This window comes from Erinaceus europaeus, chromosome 11 (genome assembly GCF_950295315.1).
Source record: "Erinaceus europaeus chromosome 11, mEriEur2.1, whole genome shotgun sequence".
NCBI classification, from domain to species: Eukaryota; Metazoa; Chordata; class Mammalia; order Eulipotyphla; family Erinaceidae; genus Erinaceus; species Erinaceus europaeus.
Window position 1 is genome coordinate 93605575 of NC_080172.1, and position 18449 is coordinate 93624023.

Here is an 18449-nt window from a genome sequence, read left to right on the forward strand (position 1 = left end):
CAATTAATATGGATGTGACCTTCATCCTGAAATGAGCCAAAGAGGCTTTTTGATATTTTCCACGTTTCAGGTCTGAGACTATCTCACAGTAGTCAAGATGAGATAAAACAAGCCCATTAAGGCTCTATGGATTCAAATTTACAGCGTGTGTTGAGAGAACAAAACATTTACCACAGAGGGTCCAAATTATTTTAAGTGGTTACCCTCTATGAAGAGCAAAAATTGTATCTCAGAAGTCTCCCTCTATCTCCCACACTAGTTCACATGACTTATGCACACAAACCTCTTACAGTTTACAGACATGTTTGCATACACACAGACATATAGTTTGTAATTTCATAGTAGAAGCAAACTCTACACTTTTCATTTGGTGTGGGAGAATGTACATGTTATTCTTCACCTCTAGTTCACATAGACTGCATTCATCCACTGCAAATCATAAATATTCTACTTACATCTTTAATTTATTGTTACCCTTTAAATAAATCTTCTCTTACTGTACTTTAAAATGTGCTAAGTGGCACTTTCTCTGAGTTTTTAAAGCATCCTAAAAGAAATGCATTGTCTTGGAATCCTTGACATATAATTAAGTATCTCATTGTCTAAATATTTCTATAGAGACAACTACATCATCTTTTATTCTGAGAATTAATGCATTGTCTAATCAATTTATTCTCATACTTCTTTTAGAACTTACCCTTGCCTGAACCTGTGTATATAGTAAAATAGTAATTGTCCAGACAAGATTGTCTAGCACCTGCAAAAGGACAAGCAAGCAAAATTATAAGTCAATACATTAATTCTGTATGTGAAAGAAGAGACCTTCTTAAACCCACATTTGACTGATTATTTTCAAATAAATCTGATGATCTGGTCAAATGTATTTTTTTTAATGTCACTTAGCACTGCACAGTGAAAATTTTCTTTAGGGGGTTGGTTGGTGGCACAGCGGGTTAAGTGCATATGGCGCTGCAAAGCACAAGGACTGGCTTAAGGATAAAGGTTTGAACCACAGCTCCCCACTAGCAGAGGGTTCTCTTCACAGGAGGTGAAGCAGGTCTGCAGGTGTCTTCCTTTCTCTCCCCGTCTGTCTTCCCCTCCTCTCTCGATTTCTTTCTGTTTTATCCAACAACAATGACAGCAATAACAATAATAACAACGATAAACAACAAGGACAACAAAAAGGAAAAAATAGCCTCCAGGAGCAGTGGATTCATAATACAGGCATTAAGTCCCAGCCATAACCCTGGATGCAAAAAAAAAAAAAGAAAGAAAAAAAAACCAGAAAATGTCTCTAGAAATCTTATTAACGAGATAGAGGCTTTATAATATATATTTTAATCTAATAATTGAAGTTCAGTTCAAAACAAGTCCTCCTTGGCTCAGGAGATAGCAAGCATAATAGTTATGCAAAATGACTTCCATCTCTGAGGCTGCAAGATCACAGGTTCAATTCCTGGCACTACCATAAGTCAGAGCTCATCAGTTAAATAAGTAAGTTAAATAAATAAATAAGTAAAATAAGCATTATTTTACTAAAATAGTATTGACAATGATTTTAAAATAATTGATTATTCACATTGTTTTCATCATTTTGAATATAATATTTCTCTCAAGGATGTTTGTTCATACCAAACAAATATAATATCTACAAATGGTTGGTATATGAGTAGCAACATCTTTTAGAATTATGTGTTTGTTTTGACTTGAAATAATCACAAGTAAAAAGGGCACTCCTTTTGAGAAGAGAGAACATAAGATCATAGCAGTTGCCATCTGAATTATGTATTTCTCACAAAATACTTTTATTTTTCATTATTATTATACTTTAAATACCTATTTGACTCCAACCCCCACAAGGTCTGATTGAGTTGCTGCAAGGTTAAATTTTTCTACATACATAGCTGAAGATTTTTTTTAACTATAAAAAGTTGTTGTTGTGCGCGGGCCGCAGAGAAGAGAGAGAGGGGGTCCAGAGAGAAGAGGAAACACAAATCTTTATTTGCACTGGCACCTCAGAGTTGGGTGCTAGAGAGGCAGGTTGGGCCACGTGGAGGTAGCGAAAATGGCCGCCTCACACAGTAACCTTTCCTGCGTCTGAACACTGGAGTGAAGTTGGCAAGAGAACGAGGTGCGGAAGAAGAAGGGCTTTTATAGGAGTAGCTTTCACGAGAATGGGAAGGGGGAGGAGTAACCAAAGCACTTCCAAATATCGCGGGTATACAGACAATGCCCTGAGGGCACAACATGGCTGAACAGGCTCTCTGAGAATGTCCCAACTCTCACGGGAACTAGCAGTAGCCTGAGGGGACAACATGGCAGATGTGACTGCGTCGGCACAATTTCCCAGCAAAAAGTATTTTAGAAAAATCTAATGGGAGTCAGGCGGTACCGCAGTGGGTTAAACGCAGGTGGCAAAGCACAAGGACCAGCCTAAGGATCCTGGTTCCAGCCAAGCCCCCGGCTCCCCACCTGCAGGGGAGTCACTTCACAAGCGGTGAAGCAAATCTGCAGGACTCTCTCTCTCTCTCTCTCCCTCCCTCCGTCTGTCTCTGTCTGTCTGTCTTCCCCTCCTCTCTCCATTTCTCTCTGTCCTTTCCAACAATAAAAAAAGAAAAAAGAAAAAGAAAAATCTAGTATTTCCTAGGAATATGGTGTCTAATATTCCATTTTAAAAAAACAGTATAATGGACAAACTTTATCAACTTAGTATCTGTTTCTACTTTCAAGTAAATCACTAATAAATGTACCATAGAACCATCTGTATCTTGAGTTTACTGTTGTTAACTAATCCAAGGCTTATTCTATTTTCCAAAGTTTCTTCAGCTGCCCTTCATACTGTCGTTAACTATTTCTCTAAAAGCAAACAGTCTCATCTCTAAGTCTATTGTTCATCACTAGTTACATGAAAATGTCTCATTCACACCCTGATGGGAAATAGTACTCTACTGCAGAAATAAACATCCTTTCATAATCATAGTGAAAACTGCTATCAGCAACTATTCGGTATTAACGCATCACAAAACACTGGACGATGGTTTCTTTCTAGGCATCTAGCAAACTTTTGAAGAAGCAATTTATTCATGAGGATAAAAGTAGTTCTTTCTACGTTTCCAATTTATTGCTGAAATGAGTAATTCTTCAATTACTTAAGTGCTTCCCCCTTTTCTTTTTCAATATGAGATAATTATGCACCCTGCAGTTACTTGATTTATAACCTTTGCCTTTCAAATACGGTGAGCACTAGCAATATTTTCTGAGTCTCTTCTGTCCTTTCAGAGGAATAAAGGGATAAAATCAGGGGTCTTGGAGGTGCTCTACCCAGTCCAGTGCACATGCAGATTCAAGGACCTGAACCCCATTTTTAGGGGGAAATCTTTGCTAGTGGCAAAGTAAATCAATCTCTCTCTCTCTCTCTCTCTCTCTCTCTCTGTGTGTGTGTGTGTATGTGTATGTTTTGACTATGTGAAGCACTGTCAGAAACCAGATTTTCAAAGAAATATAACTGTGTATCTGCCATTGGGAACAAACATTTATCTGTATGTAAATGACCACATTTGATTATAAATCTTATCCTAACTAGAAAAGGGAAAGACATAGAATACTAAATGCAAGCCGTAACTGAGGGTTAGTTGTATTTCAGATGTTTGTGGATCATGCCATATATATATAGACTCTGAATGGAACATACCAGACCCCCCTTTTTAATTCCTTGGGATACTGCTAGTCAAAGAAAAGGAGAGGGAAGTCTGTCCTAAGGAAGCTCAAGTTTGATAATACCTCTCTTGCCTTTACTTTATTACCTTTATCAATGCAAGTACTACTGTCTGATTGTTATGTAAATATTGTATATATCTCTAGGCATATATGGAAAGAAAAAAAGAACATATAATTTTATAAATGACTATTATTTCAATTTTAGACCCCTTTGTTGAGCTGTTGGTTTTAATCTCTACAGTATGAATGCATATTAGATCGCATGCCAATCAAGCTCTCTTTTCTTCCTGCCTGGCTCCCCATGTCCCTCCTCCCTCCACAGCTTTCTTAGGTCAGTTAATTTAAGCTATCAAGTAGGATGCTGCATCTCTATTCTAGCTCACACTACCTTATATTTTACTCTAAAATATTCCTTTTCTTCTGGAATTTTTTATAGTTTTCTCCCATATGTGTTGTGCTCTTGACCTTGTGGCAAATATGCAAATTAAATAAGAAGAAATAAAGGCAATGCCCAATCTGGCGTAGATGCAGAAGTCCATTTAATTCTAGTGCTCTTCCGAAGTAGCTCCCAGGGTCCACACTGAATGGATGTAATTTTACAGCTACTAATTTTCCAAGAGATTCAAAAGAAGGTGTGAGAAAATATGTATGTGGCCAAAAAAGGGGGAGAAAAAAACCTTTAATGCATTTTGCAATTTATGCAAATCTATACTTACTATAGCTTGCCATTTAGGAAATTACCTTAAACCATTTTCCATTCACCCACCATTAACCTAGCTTGATGAACGTCCACTAACTTCCCTGTAGTTAAGGCACTCTAAAATCCCCATTTATCCCACCAGTTACAGTTTATTTTACTCCAAAGATTTCTGAAACTGCCAGTGGTCAAAACCCCACTTTTGTTTTAGTGAAAATGTTTCACGTAAGTACTCAAAAGTGTTTTCTTCAGAACCTTCCTCCATACCTTACATGTATCATTGTAAACAAAGCAAAAATACATTATCTTTTGCCTTTTATAAAATACAGCTGTACTTAAAAGGCTGTTCAGTTTGGGAACAGACTGATACAAATAATTTCTGATATGCAAGCATCCCTGAGTGACTTATATGTTATTACCTGTTGGCATCTTATTCTACCTGCTTGAGTTTACCTGTCAGCTTTGAAGGGAGCAAGAGCTGATTTGCCATGCAAGCTCTTCTGCAAGCACAGGATGAGAAAGAAACTCTAATGGAGGGGAAGCTGTTTCTGAGAGCTCTCACATGATGCCTTGTTCCCAAGGAAACCATTATTTTGTGTGTGAAAGAATAGATCAGTTTCTTTCAAATGAAAAAGTGTGTGTGCATGCACTTGGTTCTTGAAAAATAATTGTATGCTATGATTCAATCATATATAACTGATGTTATTTAATATATTTTCACTATGTCTTTTACTCAGTGGTGGGATTCTAATTTGAACTGAAGAGAGCAGAGACAATATCAAGTTTTAAAATATTTCTTAGTATATATCACAATGCATTTATTTAGATGAAGAAGGTAAATAAAATGACACCAGCATGTTAAATTATATTTTATATTAATCTTCTAAAAAGGTAATTATTCTGAGCTTCTTAGAAAGAAAACAACTAGTTATCATTTTTTGATATTTTGTATTTCTTCATGACTAGAAAAAATTTGTAATGTAATTGATTTAAATCCTAACGTGTCAATATATCATTGTAAAATAATATGTGAAAACAATAATTTGTTTCTGAGATCTAATTCAAAATTTACAGCCTGTATTAAGGGATACCCAGGTTTATTTTTCTCTTTGATTACAAAACCCATAAAATTAGGAACTAGAATATAAATATGTATTATAGAATGAATCTCTTCATTTGCATGACAATGTGTTCTCTATTGGGTGTGCCACCACCAGGCCAACTCTCTTCATTTGCTATCTTTCCTATCAGCTTGAATGAAATATGTTTTTCTTTACAAATAACTCCAGGCAGCTTGAGAGGCACAGCTCACACTATTCATTCTCAAGACTGTATCTCTCACAGCTATATGTTGTGGAGACATAGTGGGGGGGGGCATTCCTTCATCTTTACTGCCTATCTAATATGGCTCTCACTCAACAAGTACATCATGTAGTTAAAATACTGTGTTCTTTGAAGTGACAGGATTATGTAGCATCAGCAAAATGCCCATTGTGTATTTGGTTTTTCCATATTTGCTCTGTCTCTGTCGTTACTTTTTAATCATCACTCCCACCAGGTATTGTTTGCTTATTGAGACAATAGCTAAATGATTTGAGATTTCTGTCAGGTTTACATCAGCAGTAGTTACTGTAGATATTATCAACTGATTAAAGAAATAGAAATTCTAGCAAAATATACAAAGACTTTATCTCACACTTTTAAATACAACTCCCTAACAAAGAACCATAGTAGTATAAACTACAGTCCACAGAACAGTAATATAGTTATTTTCCTTATCAATATTCATTAATATTGTTTTGTAATTCTTTGTTCCATTACAGCTATATATTTTATACATCAGAGTTTAAATGTTTCCATATTAGCTGAAATAAATGTACAATGCTTATTTTGAAAGAAAACATACAAAATTACATCATTAAAATATGAGAAACATTTTATTTATGTAGTCAATCAATTTAAATTAAGGTAGGGGTGGAAATTTCATATAATACATGTATTGATAGCAAAAAAATGAGTTTGACATCAAGTTATTTTCTGTCTGAATATGCTATAATTTGAGATTATTGTGGGGTGGTTTCTACTGATATATTCAGTACCTTATTTTTCTATTCAAAATTTACATATTACAGATCCTAAAGAATCTAGTACAATACTCTTGGAAATTATTTAAAAATATAGTGAGGTGGAAAGCTACAAATTTAATTTTTAAAAAATCAACCATTGTCATTCTCCTATGCAAATAATAAACTAGAAGAAAAAAAAACAACTATCTGGAGTAAACTTAACAAAAGTTGTGAAAGACATGGACATTGAAAATTATGAATCACTATTCAAGGAAATATAAAGAATATATATATATATATTACTCATAGATTGGAAGAATTAACATTGTCAAAATATTTATCCTATCTAGAGCCATATACAAATTTAATTCAATCACTATTAAGGTTTCACCAAATTTCTCACAAAAATTACATGTTTATGTGGAATCAGAAAATAACTAGACTCACCAAGGCAACCTTGAAAAGAAGAAAGAAAGAAAGAGAAGGAGAGAGTAAGAAAGAGACTGGCATCTTTGCACTTCCTAAATTCACGCTAGACAAAAAGACTATAAAACTCCAAACTTCCTAGTCATGCTACAAAAGTAGATACACAAACTAGTAAAATAGAGATGAAAGTCCAAGTTGAGTCCCCAAAATTAAAGACAATGAACAAAACACTAAATGGAGAGAGTCCATCTACCTATTGGCTGGGAAAATTGGATTGGGATATGCAGATGAAAGAAACTGGACCATCATATATCATTGTGAAGAAAAGTCAATTCCAGATAGATGAAAGACATTGACATTAAATAAGAAATTATGAAATACATGGAATAAAACATTGCCAGAACTCTTTATAATGTGAGTTACGGGACTTTTTTTGAAGATGAGTTCAGCAGCAAGAAGATCAGAAACAAAAACAGACCAACAAGAGGACATCAAATTGAAAAACTTCTGCGCAGTAAAGTAGAACCAAAGCAGAAAGACATACTTCAGAATAGGAGAACATCTTTATATGCCATGAAGTGTTCCACATTTCACATACAAGTGAAACCATCTGGGAGTTGTCTTTCACTCCCTTACTTGCTTCACTAAGTAGAATCAACTCCAGTTTCATCCACATTTTTCCAAGGGGCAAGTTTTAATTTTTTTTAATTGCTTGATAGCACTCCACTGAGCATCTGTACCATAACTTCACCCAGTAACAAAAATATGGTATAATGTGAAGCATAAGAAAATAATGGAGACATTTTATTTCCATGGTTTCCTTAAGAGTATCAAAATATACTAATAATCACATTTGACTTCAGCAAAATTCTTTTTTTTTCTTCTTTGCTTCCAGGGTTATTGCTGGAGCTTGGTGCCTGCACCACAAATCCACTGCTCCTGGAGACCATTTTTCCCATTTTGTTGCCCTTTTTGTTACCCTTGTTGTTGTTTTTGTTGCCATTGCTATTATTGGATAGGACAGAGAGAAATCAAGAAAAGAGGGACAGATGTGGAGAGAAAGAGAGGCACCTGCAGACCTGCAGACCATTTCACCACCCATGAAGCTACCCCCACTGCAGGTGGGGAGCCAGAGGCTAGAATGTGGATCCTTATGCCAGTTCTTGCATTTCACTCCATGGCACTTAGCCCACTTTGCTACTGCCTGACCCCAGAAACATTATCTTTTAATTTTTTTCAAAAATATTAAAAAAGTGAAAACTTTGGGGCAGATGGGAAAAAATAAACAGCATGCATCTATCTAAATCTTAGGTATTAAAACTTTGTCAAAGCATAATAGAAGCTTTTCTTTGATTAAACTATGAGCTAGATATACTCCCTATGCATTTTGAAGACTGCTGTTGAGTAGGAGTAAAGTCAGAGAAGAAGTATCCCTAGAAAAACATTTCACATATAGCAAAAGCTGAAAATTTCAGAGCCAAGCAACCATGATATACTTCATGAGGGTGAGAGATACAGTTGACATACTAATTATAAGACAATGAGCATAAAATATTTTGGTTCATTTATTTTTGAAAGTATATCAAATCATATCACAAAATAAAACATCTTGGATAAAAACAGAGTAATAACTAAAGAGTGCAACAAATGAGTCACACTTGAAGAGCAGTAGAGTGTGTCTTTAATCTTTTCAAGACAACTTTAGAGACTTCCAAACCAACTAGCTTGAGAAGTCTTTTACCTTGACTTTGGTTAAAGAAGCAGGGCAAGTAGATTCAAAACCACAGGAACAAGCCATATTTGCAAGACACAGTCTTCTTCTGTTGCAGCAGAGTAGGAGGGACATTTTAATTAGAAGAGTTGATTAAAGCTTTCTGGAGCACTGTTCTCATACCTTCTCAAACTTCACCCCTCCCCTAGCCATAACCTAAATTTCTTGCCAATTGATTTATTGTCATAAGATCTCAATTTATTCAATAATGATTAATAAAACAAAAATTAATATCAAAGTACACAAGTAATTTGAAACTAAGAAGCAAGACTAGTGATAAGCACTAATTATTTTAACTCATCAAAAGTAAAATAAAATTCCAGAGGCAGGTCTATGGAGCAGCAGAAGCTGTGTTTGTCTCTTCTCCCAGGTGAACTAGAAATACGAAAGGAGACCACCTGGGATCCCTGGGACTGCAACAAGACAGGCCTAGAACAACTTCAGGAACCCACTGAATCACTGGTGAGTGCAAACACCTGTGGCTCCTGGAGAGAGAGGAGCCTAGGGAGAGATTAAGTGTCTGGTAAAAGTCCTGCATTTTACCAGTTGAGACACCACCTCCAGTCTCTTTCACAAAAAGGGGATGGCTGAAGGGAGGAGAGAACTCCCCTGAGACTCACCAAATGTAACTCTGAGTCTCCACTGCTACTGCCCTCAGAAGTTGGAGCAGCAGGGGCCAGGTTCTGTGCTGACACCAGGGTACCAAGAACTAACCAGAAAACTTAGGAGAAGATCTCTACCTCCATGGACTAGTGGTGGGACTGTGAGTGTCTCTTTGCATAACGATTGGATTATCTTTCCCCCACCCTGCTTTATCTCTTGGTCAGGAGTGAGGGATTTAGCTAAGAAGCCTACTCATAGTTTAAAAGCCCTCGGGCTCCCATAACCTACAAGGAAGAAAAAGAACAAGAGGCTTTTAAGCCACTGTGCTCCAACTCAGGGATTAAAATAATATTGAAACAACTGTCGATTTCCATAGCTGTGAACACTTTAATTACCTTACTTAGACACAAGTCAATCCAGGCAACAGTAATTTGAAAAGTGCTGAGAAAGGGAACTCATAAATACTATATAGAATAGTTAAACCAACAAGAAGAAATATTAGAGAAATGAAGCAGGACAAGAGTCCAGCTAAAAGCCACCCAAAGGTTGAAGCACAAAATTATGAGGTCAACATCCAAACACTAGTTAAGGAATAATCACAGGAGTGAGCAAAGAATTTGAAAGAATTGTCATCAGAAATGCAGAAACAACAAATGAGACTCTGGAAGAAAACACTAATTATCTCAAGATTATTAGAGAACTGAAAGCTAAAATAGCTGAGCGAAGAACACAGCTAGCTGAACAAGCTAAAACAGTATCAGAATAGGGTAACAAAATAGATGAACTCCAGAAAACAGTACAGGGAAGAAAAAATAGAATAAATGAGGCTGAAGACAGAATTAGCTAGATTTGAGGACATATGAGAGACAACTAAAAAAGAAGTAAGATATCTCAAAAAGAGATTAAGAGATACTTAAAACAACAACAGAGACACTTCAAAAGAAATAATATATGTATTATTGGCTTACCAGAGGATAAAAGAGAGGAAGAGGAAGAAAGTTTTTTTCAAGACGTTACAGTTGAGAACTTCTCTAGTCTAGACAGCATAAGACATGATGGTTCAAGAAGCCCAGAGGGTCCTCCTAAACAGAATTAACCTAGACTTAAAGACACCAAGACACATCAAATTTAGAATTAAAAGAAATAAGGATAAAGAAAGGATACTGAAGGCTACAAGAGAAAAACAAAGAATCACATACAGAGGAAAACCCATAAGATTGACAGCATACTTCTCCACACAAACACTACAGATCAAAAGAGAATGGAAAGATATCTATCAAGTGCTCAATGAGAAAGGCTTTCAACCAAGGCTATTGTATCCTGATAGATTGTCATTCAGACTAAATGGAGGCAAGCAACAGTTGAAAGAATCAACTATCACCAAGCAACAGTTGAAAGAATTCTTTCAAGGAACAATTGAAATATTCAACTATCACCTAGCCTGCCCTGAAAGAAGTTCTGAAATGTCTCCTATAAACAGTCAAACCACCATAAATATGCCACAGATAAGAACACTCTAAAAATCCATGTCAATGGCCTGAATTCACCTATTAAAAGGCACAGAGTAAGAAGATGGATCAGAAAACACAACCCAACAATATGCTGTCTACAGACAGGAAACCCAACTAACTCAACAAGACAAACACAGACTCAAAGTGAAAGGATGGAAAACTATCATACAAGCCAATGACCCACAAATAAAGGGCAGGGACAGCTATTCTCATATCTGACATGGTAGACTTTAAAATAAATAAACTTGCAGGTTAAATGCATGTGGCACAAGAACAAGAAATGGCATAAGGATCCCGGATCAAGCCCCCAGTTCCCACCTGCAGGGGAGTTGCTTTATATGCAGTGGAGCAAGTCTGGAGTGTTCATCTCTCTCCCTCTCTGTCTTCACCTCCTTTTTACATTTCTCTCTGTCCTATCCAACAATGATGACATCAATAACAACAATAGTAACAACAACAACAAAAAATGACAAAAAGGGCAAAAAAGGGAAAATAAATAAATACTTTTAAAAGTTTAAAAATATAAAAAATAAATAAACTTATAAAAGATAGAGGTGTAAATTACTTAATGCTCAGAAGATCAGTCAATCAAGAGGACTTAACAATTATTAACATCTATGAACTCAATGAGAAGTCATCTAAATACATCAAACGTCTACTGAAAGAGCTATAGCAATATATTAACAGCAACACAGTCATAGTAGTGGACTTCAACACCCCACTCTCTCAACTTGACACATCATCCAGGAAGAAAATCAATAAAGATATGAGGGAGCTAAATGAAGAGATAGATAAACTAGAGATATTGGCTATTTTCAGAATAATTCACCCCAAGAAACTGAAATAGACATTCTACTCATGTCTACATAGGTCATTCTCAAGGATAGAACATATGTTAAGCCAAAAAAACAGTATCAGCAAATTCAAGAGCATTGAAATCATCCCAAGAATCTTCTCAGACCACAGTAGAATTAAACTAACACTTAACAATCAACTAAAGATTAGTAATAGTCCCAAAATGTGGAAGCTCAACAGTACACTACTTAACAACTAATGGATCAAAGAGAAAGAATAAAGGAAGAAATCAAAATTTTTTGAGAGTTCAATGAAAATGAAAACACAGCTATCAATATATTTGGGACACAGCTAAGGCAGTACTGAGAGAGAAGTTCATAGCCATACAAACACACATTAGGAAACAAGAAAAAACACAAATAAACAGCTTGATTGCACACCTTAAAGACCTAGAAGAAGAAGAAAAAAGGACCCTAAAGCAACCAGAAGAACATAAACCACTAATGTTAGGGCAGAAATAAATAACATTAAAAATAAGAAAACTGCACAAAAAATCAATGAAAGTAAATGTTGGTTCTTTAAAAGAGTGAACAAAATCGATACAACTTTAGCCAGACTCACAAAACAAAAAAGGGAGAAGAACCAAATAAATTGAATCATAAATGAAAGAGGAGATATCACAACAGATACCACAGAAATTCAACATATCATGTGAGGCTACTATGAACAATTATGCGGCACCAAACTAGAGAACTTGGATGAAATGGACAATTTTTCTTGATACCTATGGACTTCCAAATTAAATAAAAAGTAATTATATAATATGAACAGTCCCATCACAGCTAATGAAATTCAGACAATTATCAAAAACCTTCCCAAGAATAAATTTCCTTGACCAGATGGTTTTACAAATGAATTCTACAAAACTTTCAAAGAAGAATAGTTCTACTTTTAAAAGTCTTCCAGAAGATTGATGACACTAGAATACTCCCTTCCAGCTTCTATAAAGCCAACATCTCTTTGATACCCAAAGCAGGGACACAACCAAAAAAGAAAACTACAGACCAATATCTCTGATAAACATAGATACTAAAATCTTGAACAAAATTCTAGCCAACCAGAGACATCAGTCTATTAAAAAGATTGTTCATCAGGACAAAGTGGGGTTTATATATAGAATGGTTAAACCAATAAGAAATATTGGAGAAATGAACCAGGACAAGAGTCGAGCTAAAAGATGCAAGGTTGGTTTAATATACGTAAATCAATCAGCGTGATCCACCATATCAATAAAAGCAAGTCAAAATACCACATGGTCATATCAGTAGATGCAAAGAAAGCCTTTGACAAAATACAACATCTCTTTATGATCAAAACAGTACAAAAATTTGGAATAGACGGAAAATTCCTGAAGAGAGTGAAGTCCATATATAGCAAACCTACAACCAACATAATGTTTAATCATGAAAAACTGTAGGCATTTCTCCTCAATTCAGGTACTAGACAGGGCTGCCCACTATCACCATTATTATTCAACATAGTGTTGGAATTTCTTGCCATAGCAATCAGGCAGGAGCAAGGAATTAAGGAATTAAAGGGATACAGATTGGAAGAGAAGAAATTAAACTCCCAATTTGCATATGACATGACAGTATACATAGAGAAACCTAAAAAATCCAGCAAGAAGCTTTTGAAAATCATCAGGCAATACATTAAAATGTCAAGGCTACAAAATTAAAATTCAAAAGTCAGTGGAAGTCTATGCAAATACTAAGTTAGAAGAAGATGAAAAGTAGAAATCAATTTCTTCTACTATAACAACAAAAGCAATAAAATATTTAGGAATAAACTTAGCCAAAGAAGTGAAAGACTTAATATAGCAAAAAATATGAGTCACTATTCAAGGAAACTGCAACAGATGCAAAGAAGGTGAAAGATATTCCATGTTCATAGGTTGGAAGAATTAACATAATCAGAATGAATATACTACCCAGAGGTATATACAAATTTAATGCTATCCCCATCAAGATCCCAACCACAGTTTTTAGGAGAATAGAACAAATGCTACAAATGTTTACCTGGAATCAGAAAAGACCTAGAATTGCCAAAACAATCTTGAGAAGAAAGAACAGAACCGGAGGTATCACACTACCAGATCTCAAATTGTATTATAGAGCCATTGTCATCAAAACTGCTAGGACATGAAAAGACACACTAACCAGTGGAATAGAATTGAGAGCCCAGAAGTAAGCCCCACACCTATGAATCTTTGACAATGGTGCCCAGACTATTAAATGGGGAAAGAAGATTCTCTTCAACAAATAGTGTTGAAAAAAATGGGTTGAAACATGCAGAAGAATGAAACTAAACCACTATATATCACCAAATACAAAAGTAAATTCCAAGTGGATCAAGGACTTGAATGTTAGACCAGAAACTATAAGATACTTAGATGAAAATATTGGCAGAACTCTTTTCCACATAAATTTTAAGGACATCTTCAATGAAATGAATCCAATTACAAAGAAGACTAAGGCAAACATAGACCTATGGGACTACATCAAATTAAAAAGTTTCTGCACAGCAAAAGAAACCACTACCCAAACCATGAGACCCCTCACAGAATTGGAGAAGATCTTTACATCCCATACATCAGACAAGAGTTTAATAACCAAAATATATAAAGAGGTTGCCAAACTCAACAAAAAGAAAACAAATAACCCCATGCAAAAATGGGGAAAGTATATTCACCACATGAACATGGGCGTGGACAGTATATTCACCACAGAAGAGATCCAAAAGGCTGACAAACACATGAAAAAATATTCCAAGTCTTTGATTGTCAGAGAAATGCAAATAAAGACAACATTGAGATACCACTTTCCTCCTGTGAGAATGTCATACATCAGAAAAGGTAACAGCAGCAAATGCTGCAGAGGTTGTGGGGTCAAAGGAACCCTCCTATACTGCTGATGGGAATGTAAATTGGTCCAACCTCTGTGCAGAATCATCTGGAGAACTCTCAGAAGGCTAGAAATGGACCTATCCTATGATCCTGCAATTCCTCTTCTGGGTATATATCCTAGGGAACCCAACACACCCATCCAAAAATATCTGTGTACACATATGTGGCAGGAGCAAAGTCAGGCTGTGGGGAACTATGAGGCTGAGGTTGAGTGTGGTGTGGACTGCCTGTGAAAAAACAGGTGCCTGGAGGTACAGTCACCCCGTCAGTCTCCCCCACCAAGGGTCAAGCAGGGGGTCTCAGTCTCCAAGATTCTGTCCCCCTGTCAGTCTCCTTGCCACACAAAGACCCTCCCACATCTCTCTCTCTCTCTCCCCCCACCCCATGTGCCTGCTGATAATCTCACCTCCTCATTCCCAAAATGGGGATAGGGTTAACTGCAAAGCAGGGAGCACCGGGCTAAGCTGAAGCCATTTTTCCTTACATTGATAATTTAAAGACCTATTGGCTATATTGGATATGCACAAATAATACCTGGAAACAATAAAAGGATATCCCCGGGGAAAGTACATTAATGACAGTGAGGTTAACAATTAATTAGTTTAACTTTCATATATGCAAAAGTTGACCAGAAGAGAGCCCTCATGGTGTGTGCTTACTTTACAACAAAAGGTTTCTTTAGGTGGACAGCCTACTATGAATTAGTTAGACACATCCAAGAATGGGTTAAGAACAAAAGCTATTAGATTTAGCTCTGGAGAAAAATGTTTATTCATACAGAAGGTCAGAGCAGGGAGATGGTCAAAATACAGATGGTCATTTCAAGGGAAAATTTAGACTACTCCTGACCAAGGAAACTTTCAAGGGTAGATTTAGACTACCCTAGACCCAATAAACTATCAAGGGAAGGTTAGGATGCCCCAGACCTAGGGAACTTTCTAAGGAAAGCATACCTATAATAACACTAATGTTGTTTGAGGTTATTCTTGATATTAATGAAAACAATTATACATGATATCATCTGTATCCTTGATGTTAATGAAAATAATCTTACATAATGTCAACTATATCCTGGCAAAAAGTGTTTAAATAATATACCTCTGCAGACAGAAGACAGAGACTCCTCTCTCCTGCACCTGAAACAGCTGATGTGGCTCTCACTTCATTCATCTCACTGACTCCCGTTTTCCTTCAGGGACTCTTAATTACTTTCCCCAGGGCTGGCTCCCAGCACATATGTTCTTAGCAGCACAATTTGTAATAACAAAAACCTGGAAGCAATCCAGGTGTCCAACAACAAGATGAGTGGCCAAGAAAATTGTGGTATATATACACAATGGAATACTACTCAGCTATTAAAAATGGTAACTTCACCATTTTCAGCCTATCCTGGATGGAGTTTGAATAAGTTAAGTGAAATAAGTCAGAAACTGAAGGATTAATATGGGATGATCTTATTCTTAGGCAGAAGTTGAAAAACAAGATCAGAAGTGAAAACAAGACATCAATAATAACTACAACAATAAAACAACAAGGGCAACAAAGGGGAATAAATAAATAAAATTAAAAAATTAAATTAAAAAATAAATAAATAAATAAATAAATAAATAAATAAATAAAAGAAAACAAGCAGAACCTGAACTGGAGTTGGCGTATTGCACCAAAGTAAAAGACTCAGGGGTGGTTGGGGGGGAGAATACAGGTCCAAAAAGGATGACAGAGGACCTAGTGGAGGTTGTATCATTATATGGAAAAAAACTGGGAAATGTTATGCATGTACAAATTATTGTATTTACTATCAAATATAAAACATTAATTCACCAATAAAGAAAATTTTAAAAATGTTTTAAACATACAGTATTTAATATAGTATTCAGTGATAAAAAGTAATATAAATGTATCAGAATACTGTAAATTTCATGATTTAATAATGTACACATTATATAACAAATACAATGAAGAGCACAATGAAAGAGAATCTGAGATATAAAGACAATTGGTTGCCTTATGAGATAGACATTATGATATACTTTGAGTTGAAAATTTCTTTTTTTTTTTTTTTGGTCATCACTGGGGCTTCACTCCACATCAGCATTTTTCAATAGAAAGACACAGAGAGAGAAACAAAGGCAGAGAGAAAGACATCATGAAATTTCCCTCAGTTGTGGGCCAGGCTCAAACTTGGGTCATGTCCATGACAAAGCTAGCACCCTAGCAAAGTAAAATATCTTACCTGCTCTATTATATTCTGATATAAATAATGATATTCCTTTTCAAATGCCTGTTGTAGCAGGTACTAAAATTTTACTTAGTAAGTACTGAGCATAAATAGTTCATATACACAGGAATAGGAATATGGAAAGTAATATCTAGCGAGTCATGGAATAATACACTAAAGCCTATTTAATAAACTCTGACTAAGGCTATAAATGCCAGCTACATTATCTTCAGTCTTTTTTATATTTAAAATTTTTTATAATAAAGCATACTTTTATAATAAAAATAAATTAATAGTTAAACTATAAAACAAAAAAATTCTAGCAAACAGAATTTATAACTTCTTTAAATATTTCCTTTTTAAATGAGAGACAAAGCAAATACAAATTACAAAACATCTAGAACATGAAAAGATACACACAAATGAGATGAGAGGTAGATTCAGAGACCCAGGGGCTTATTTCTCACTTCCACTCTTTTGGGCATAACTTAACAAAAGACTGACACAAATGCTCTGACTTGCAGAGAGACACCATAAACTTACTCTGATGTCATCATTCTAGACTGATAAAGCAGTTTAAAAACTCTCAGTGAATAATCTTAGCCCTTGGTTTGCAATTTTTCTTACAATGTCCCTGTATTTAATGATCTCTTGATATATTTATTGTTATTTAGAAGATGGTAATGATTGTGTCCCCTCATTTCTCTTTTGTTCACCTATGAATGTAAGTCACAATGTGGTTGTGGAACCTCTTCTTACAAATGTGCTATACCTTATTCCAGACCTACCTGGTAATAGAAGCAGGGACTTTTCTGGAGTTTTATAAGTTTTGGAGAACATAAACATTTTTAGTGTAGAATAACAGGAATTCAGTTATATTGTATGCTTTATCATTTCTCTAAGTTTTTGTTTAATATTTATTTATTCCCTTTTGTTGCCCCTGTTGTTTTATTGTTGTAGTTATTATTGATGTCATCATTGTTGGATAGGAAAGAGAGAAATGGAGAGAGGAGGGGAAGACAGAGAGGGGGAGAGAAAGATAGACACCTGCATACCTGCTTCACCGCTTGTGAAGTGACTCCCCTGCAGGTGGGGAGCTGGGGATTCAAACCGGGATCCTTATGCTGGTCCTTGCACTTTGCGTCAAATACAAAAGTGGATCTTTATGATTAGAGTTATTAAGTTTAGCTGAACCACTTGGATACTCAGAGTTTTCCACTTAACAACAAGAGGTCACCAGTAAATCTAATTAATAGGTGTCTGACAATCCAAGGGGAAAACATGACCATAGTATATTATAGCCCTGCATTTCTTACATTGACTGCTGATTCATCACTGGTTTAGATTCTGAAAGACAACCACAGTGATCCAATAGCTGAGGAAGAAGCAGGATATTGCAGTGAGTTAATCCAGGCCCTTGAGGGGCTGGAACAATACCTGAAGTCATTAAGACACTAGAACTCCTCAAAGAAGCAAATCACCTGAAACACAGAAATTACTGCCCATGGAAAATCCCAGATAGTGATACTTCTGGTAACCACAATTAGGAGGAAGTTAGGGTATTTGAGGACATTTTAACATGTATATACATTATTTCTGACAAACTAAAAAAATTATACATGGAAGTTGGACCACTTGAAATGCAGTAACTGTTTTATGTAATGTTAGAATGTCTGAGTC

General features: G+C 35.7%; 1 long non-coding RNA gene across 1 annotated transcript in view; it reads right to left on the reverse strand.

Moving 5' to 3' along the window:
- The window catches only part of LOC132541248 (uncharacterized), a 63596-nt gene extending 54877 nt beyond the window's left edge, over positions 1-8719 (reverse strand). Inside the window, exon 1 of the long non-coding RNA XR_009552415.1 lies at positions 8648-8719. This is a non-coding gene — a long non-coding RNA (uncharacterized LOC132541248). The remainder of the gene's footprint in view (positions 1-8647) is intronic.
- Between the last annotated feature and the right edge of the window lie 9730 nt (positions 8720-18449).